Source organism: Jatropha curcas, chromosome 4, assembly GCF_041381405.1.
Source record: "Jatropha curcas cultivar XTBG-Jc1 chromosome 4, XTBG_Jcur_1.0, whole genome shotgun sequence".
NCBI classification, from domain to species: Eukaryota; Viridiplantae; Streptophyta; class Magnoliopsida; order Malpighiales; family Euphorbiaceae; genus Jatropha; species Jatropha curcas.
Genome location: NC_143154.1, coordinates 19579630 through 19586337, shown reverse-complemented (window position 1 = coordinate 19586337; position 6708 = coordinate 19579630).

Here is a 6708-nt window from a genome sequence, read left to right as displayed (position 1 = left end):
CTTGTATGGGCTTACTGTTTCTATTAAATGGTATGGAATGTATAGTTGAGTAATTAGGCTAACTACGGGCCTCGGGGGCCTTATGCTTACCTGGGCCCTAGTGCCGGTCCGGCCCACGGAAACGGGTCGTGACAGTATCAAACCACTCATTCAAACACTCATTGGTATAAAAATATAATTTTTGAATTGGCTACGACTAAGGCTATTTTAGAATATTCTAAATTTCATTGAGAATGATATCGAAAATCTCATTATTCTCCTCTTATTCCTACATTTATATATAGTACAGATATATGAAAGCTGTTCTCTTTGTTTGGCATTCTATTTTTCTTTTTCTAGAAAATTTGAAATTTTTTCTAATTTTTCTGGATTTTGATTGGTCAATTCAAATAATTTTTCAATTTAATATTTATATGGATATGGATAATTAATAAGTTTTTGAAACCTAATCCAACTAGAACTTTAACTTACTCTAAAATCTAGCAAATTTAATTGAACACGGTATTATTTGAAACCGATATTATTTTGTGAACAATCTATAAATTTGAGTAGAGGCAGTGAGATTACTCTTTTCATATCTAAGTAATATTTATTAGAGGAAAAATGTTTTAGAAGAATTTCAGTTATCTTTATTCTTTTTAAGTTTTTGGTTTTCATGGTTATACATTACCCTCTTTATCTTCAAATTGGTATTTATGTTTTTGAGAAAATGCAACATTGGATAATTAATAAAATTTTGTATGCACATAAACGTGAAATCAAAATATGTATATAATGATTATTGTATTCAATATTAATAGTTTAATACTAATGTTCTAAATTGTTTATTTATTTGGTTTTTTTAATGAAAGTATTCATCTAATATGAAAGAGATTCACTGCGTTTGCTCTAATAGTTATTTTAATGATTAATTTAGGGGAAAAATATCTAATACACACACATATATATATAATTTTTGACTATTTTTCTTTACACTTTGATTAGATCACTTGAGATAATTTTAAGATAAAGTCCAATAAAATAGGATATTCATAAGAGCTTTTTAGATTTGTTTTTATAATGTTAAAATAAAAATAATTTTTAAAAAAAAATTTCAATATATCAATCAAAATAAATACAAAATGTAGTTATAGTATTCAAATATGACTCTAGTATATCTTACTATTTGTGGTTATTGGAATTCATTTGAATTTAAAATATTGCGGAGACAAATCAATTTAATTTAATACCTTTGTATATAGGTTTAGTTCATTGGCAAAATAAATTATGAATTACTATATTTTTGTATTGTATATTAATGATGACAACAGATTATAAACCTCATGTGAGCAACAAATTATTAACTAAAAGTATGAGATAATACATAAATAAAAAGACATGTAATTAAAATTTATATAAAAAATTGAATATTTAAAATTTCAAGAATCCTTCTTTTGATGTACATCCTTTTATAAAATTTCAAATAATCAATTGTATCTTTTGAGATTTTAAATATAATTAATTATACAATATTTTATAATAATAATAATTATTTAAATAAAATATAAAAAAATGCAGTGTACGAAACGCGGATCACGACTAGCATATATATTATCCTAAAACAGAAAAAATATATAAGAATCTGACTTGGTACTCTCGATCAAGCATTAACATTTCTTTTTTTTACAAATTTTTGAATTTCTACCTTATTTTTTGAAATTTTTGATTGGATGATTCTTTTAAATGTTTTTGTAATAATAATAATAATAATAATAAATCTAAAATTATTAAATTTTAAAACTTTAAACCTTTTGAATTTAAAATTTTAAAAATTTTTGAATTTTTTTTTTCTAAATCTATATAGCTATATACATATATTTATAAATATCTCTCAATTTTAACGATTTTTTCACAATAATTATTTTCATATTGCTTTGTTGTTTCTTTTGATTCTTTTGCTTTCATTTTTTTGAGTTTTGATTGTGCTCTATAAATTTTTATTTTTTTATTTTAATATATATTGTTATTGTTATTTTTCAGATTTTGAATTGCAAAATGATGCTACTAGCAACTTCAATCGATATATATCACGACTCTTCTTCTTCAATTAAGTACAATAAGTTATATGATATAGAGTATGTTTAATAGTAGGTTTTTTCTTTGTCTATGTAGTTTTTATGCTTATGAATGAAATGTTAGTATTTATTTATTTATTATTATTATTATTATTTTATCATTTATTTTATCTGTTTTGCTTACTAGGTAGGAGATTATTATTATTTGCATAAATGATTTAAAAGAAAAAAATATTAAATTCAATGAATACATTTAAAATAACAAAGAGTGCTTATAAGATAGCATCTAATAAATTAAAAAAAATAAATTTAATAAATTAAAAAAAATCAAATTAAAAATAAATTTAGATACCATTTATATTTAAAATATCCTTTAAATTTTATTTTTATTATTTAAATATTAAAAAATTATATCTAATAATCATATTTTAAAATTAATATTCATTTACAATAATCATCTATATCTATTTTTCAATTTTAAATTTTAAAATTTTTTATTTTTTATTAGATCACTTAATATACTTTTTTAAGTCTAAAATTTAAACTTATTACTTATTCAAAATAATTATCTAATTTATATTTAAATTATGAATTTTTTAAATTTTATTTTATATCCATTTATTTATAATGATTATCTGTTTTTATATCTATATATCTTCATCACCATTATACTTGAAGTTGATTAGTAAAAACAACTTGTATGTCAAATAATTTTATTCATATTTGGTGAAATAAAATATTTGATAAAATAATTTTATTCATCATCACCATCATACTTGAAAATGATTAATTTAATTTTCTAGCAATAACTATATGGTACAAGTATCATTTATTATTTAATATTCACTTTATGATTTTAATTTTAAAAAATAATAAATAAATTTGGTTTTTCTTTTATTTGCAATTGCAAAAAGATTTGAATAAAAAAAATTATAAAATCAATTGCCAAAATTATAATTTTCTAAAATTGAAAAATAAACATAATTGATGTTTTTTTTTTAAAAAAAAAAAGCCTAATAAAAATTATAAAATTTTAATTTTATCAACACAGATAACAATAATTGATAAGTCATCAAAATCTATTTTCAAAACTCATAAAATAACTCCTCTAAATCTATTTTTTAAAAGAAATCAAAATCCCACGCAATGCGTGGCTTTTACCTATTATTATCATAAAAATATTTTTAGTGCTTCAATTTTGGTTTCTTTAGCTAAAAAAATATATGGCTTCTTTTACCTTCTCAAAGTTTTGTTAATCATATCACGCAGCTCCTTGGTAGACACTCTTGAAACGATAGTTGCCATATTCAATTCTAAAAACTAAAAACAATTAAAGAGATAAAATTTACTTTCTCTCTATCTTTTTTTCTATTTTTATTTCTTAATGTTGCTTTACACTCTTTTTTTTCAATCCTCCGACTATTTCCGCCTCTCTCTTCATCTTTCCTTCTTACCTTATAACGCCTGAAAATTTTCGAGTTATGAATAGCATCATAATTGGATCGTGTATAGTACCACTCAAGAAGAAAATGGTATTTTATCTGACCCGAGTGGTATTATTCATAAATAATATTTATGAAGTTGATTTAGACTTAGTATGAATAGTTAAGAATAATAAAATCTAAGTTGTGATTTTCGCATGAGAATTTAAGTTGTAGGCGAATAGTGCTTTGGAGATTTTATTAGAAATTATAAAGTGTAGAGGTTGGATTTATTGAACAAAGTTTAAGAGTTATGTGGGAAACATTCTAATTTATGGAAGTTGTAGGTGAAGAAATCATGGCCCTTGGATCAAAATGATGTGGTTTAATTTAACAACTTTAAGGGAAGTTGTTGAAAAATCAAAGTCTTGTCTTTGTGTTTACAAAGCTATTTCCCTTTCTTCCTTCTTCCTCTCTTTCTCCCTCTCATGGCCCACATTGGAGAAAATAACACCATCTCATCTTCTTGATTTCCTTAATGTATTACCATTAAATCATCTAAATACTCAAACCTCAAATTGATTCTTGCAATATTCATGCCATATAAGAGGATTTAGGGTCATAACTTAAAGGAATTCCAAGAAAAAGCTAGAAGTTTTCATGCTCTTTTTTTTTTTGTGTAAACCACCTATATCCGGACATTATTATCAGGAACTATTTAATTCAGATCGGGGCTTAGTCACGGTTAAGACTCTTTACCCCTCCCTACAGGTGCGTTTAGTGGAGATCGAACCAGAGAGCTCTTTCCACATGCCCAGCCTACGTTGCCAACCGAGCTACAACCCGTAGGTAGTTTTCATGCTCTTTGTGTTTAGTTTTTGTTCATAGATTTGATTTGGGGCTTCAGCTATTTATGAGATTAGCATGCTTTATAGAGTTTGGTTATGAGTTTTTGAATTGTTCTTGCATTTCACTATAAGAAAAAAAAGAATTACCATCAAAAAATTTTATGCTAATTCCTTATTTGTTGTCGCTAATTTAGTATTACCAATAAAAAATTTTATTGGTAAAAACCCTTGTCAATAAAAAATAGTGACAAAAAAATTTTTATCGGTAAATGAGCGTTAAAATTTTGTACTTTATTTTTCTTTATCGCTACCGTTGTTGTAAAAATTAGATAAATTTTATCTATAAAATTATTTGTCGCTATTTTATTGGTATTTTATGCTATTTTATCGCTGTTTTGTCAATATTTTGTTGCTGAATTAATTATGAAAATTTAAAAATATAATTTTTTATTGTTAATTTATTGTTATTTTGTCATTAACTTTAATATATATTTTAATAAAATAAATTGATTTTGTAGGTAATTTATTAGTATTTTGTCACATTTTTTATTATTGATTTTTAAATTAATAAACTAATTATATTTTAATAATTATATTAATTAAACTTTGATAGCTAAAATAAATAAAGAAAAATTAATAAAAAAAAGCACAAAAAAGTAAAAATAAAAGAAAAAAAAGAGAAGAAGAAGAAGGAAAAAAAGAAAGAAAGAAAAAAAGGAGAAAGAAAAGTAGAGTGGTAGAAGAAAAGGAAGAAGAAGAAGGAAAAAGGAGTAATGGAAGAAGAAAGTGAATGAGAGAAAGGAAGAGAATTGGTATTTAAAAATAAAATTTCGGCATTTAGAAACAAAATTTTTGATGATAAAATTCATCTTGCGTAAAGTTTTAATTTTTCAAATTTTGTCACTATTATGTCGTTAAATACCAACAAATTAGCGACAAAAATATTTTATAGATAATTATCACTAATTTGTTGGTAATTTGTTGCTAAATTTCATTATTTTTCGCCTAAAATTTTAAAACTTTTAAAGATTTGTTGCTAATTTGTTAGTATTTCATCGGTAATTTATCACTAATTTGTCGATAATTTGATGGTAAACTTTGAAAATACAGGCATATTTATGGCACGAGTTGTACTGGCAAAATTCATATTTGTCACTAAATTTTATTGCTAATTTGTTACTGATTTTTTGGAAAATTAGGCGCCAATATTAGGCGCCCTTATTAGCGACAAAATTCAATTTTATCGGTAATTTGATGGTAATTTGTCACTAATCTTTTTTATTTTAGAGTTAAATTGTTAGTAATCTTTCGCTAAATATCGACAAAAACTTTTTTTCAATATATTTTATCGGTAAATACTAATTTTCTTGTAGAAAGGGGTAGGAGTGATTACCTGAAGATGATGGCTCTACTAGTATTGAGCCAAGCCAGCTTGCAAATTGTTCAAGCTTGGCTCAAAAAATTCAAAATATTTGGCTCAATAAATCTCAAACTCGAGCTCCAACCAGCTTGCTTAGTAAAAGAGTCAAAATCAAGCCTAATGATGTTTCCCTTGAAAGCTCATCGAGCCTTGTCAAGCTTTTATATACACATATATAATATTTAGTTTAGGCTTACTCGAGCCTCAAACATAAAATTTTTAAACTCGTCAAGTTTCAAGCTGAAATAAATCTATCGAACTGAGTTTTAAACCTAACAGGTTTGAGTTCAATTCGACTTATTTATAACCCTAGCTGGTATCTTGAATGGTCAGAAAATTCACAGGAAAAAATGCTGATGCCTTAGCGCGTGAATCAGAGCCTGAAGCGTTGTGGTGGTGCGTGGTGGTAGATGGTAAGGATGTCAACATTAGAATTTTGAGTCTGAGGTCTCTAGGAACTGCTAGAGTGATCTAGATAGCGATGAGATTAAAGTCCAGGAAATAACTAGGCCACTTTAGCGGCCCATTTCTGGTTAACGATCCACCATGACCCATTTTAGCGGCCTAATAGAAGGTAGACTTACAAGACCGATTTGTATTTACACCAAACACATACATTAAATTATTTTAGGCCAGAGGTATAAATTCAACCCTGTGATTTTCTTTAAAAACTATATAGCTCTAATTTCGCAAGGATCTATTATATTTCTAAAATTAGAATTTTTTAATAGAATGGTTCTATAAATAGAGATATGAACTTTTATAAGTTAAAGTGTTAATAGATTAAAATAGAAGTTGAAAGCGATACAAATTTTTGGCAAAAAATAATGGTAAATTTATTATGATTTGACAAATATATTTCAATGAATTATTGACAATACGGAGCAAATACTCAACAGATGACTATTGACTAATGGATACGCAAACCACTATATTATAGTAAATTCATTTGCTTGCAATGTAAA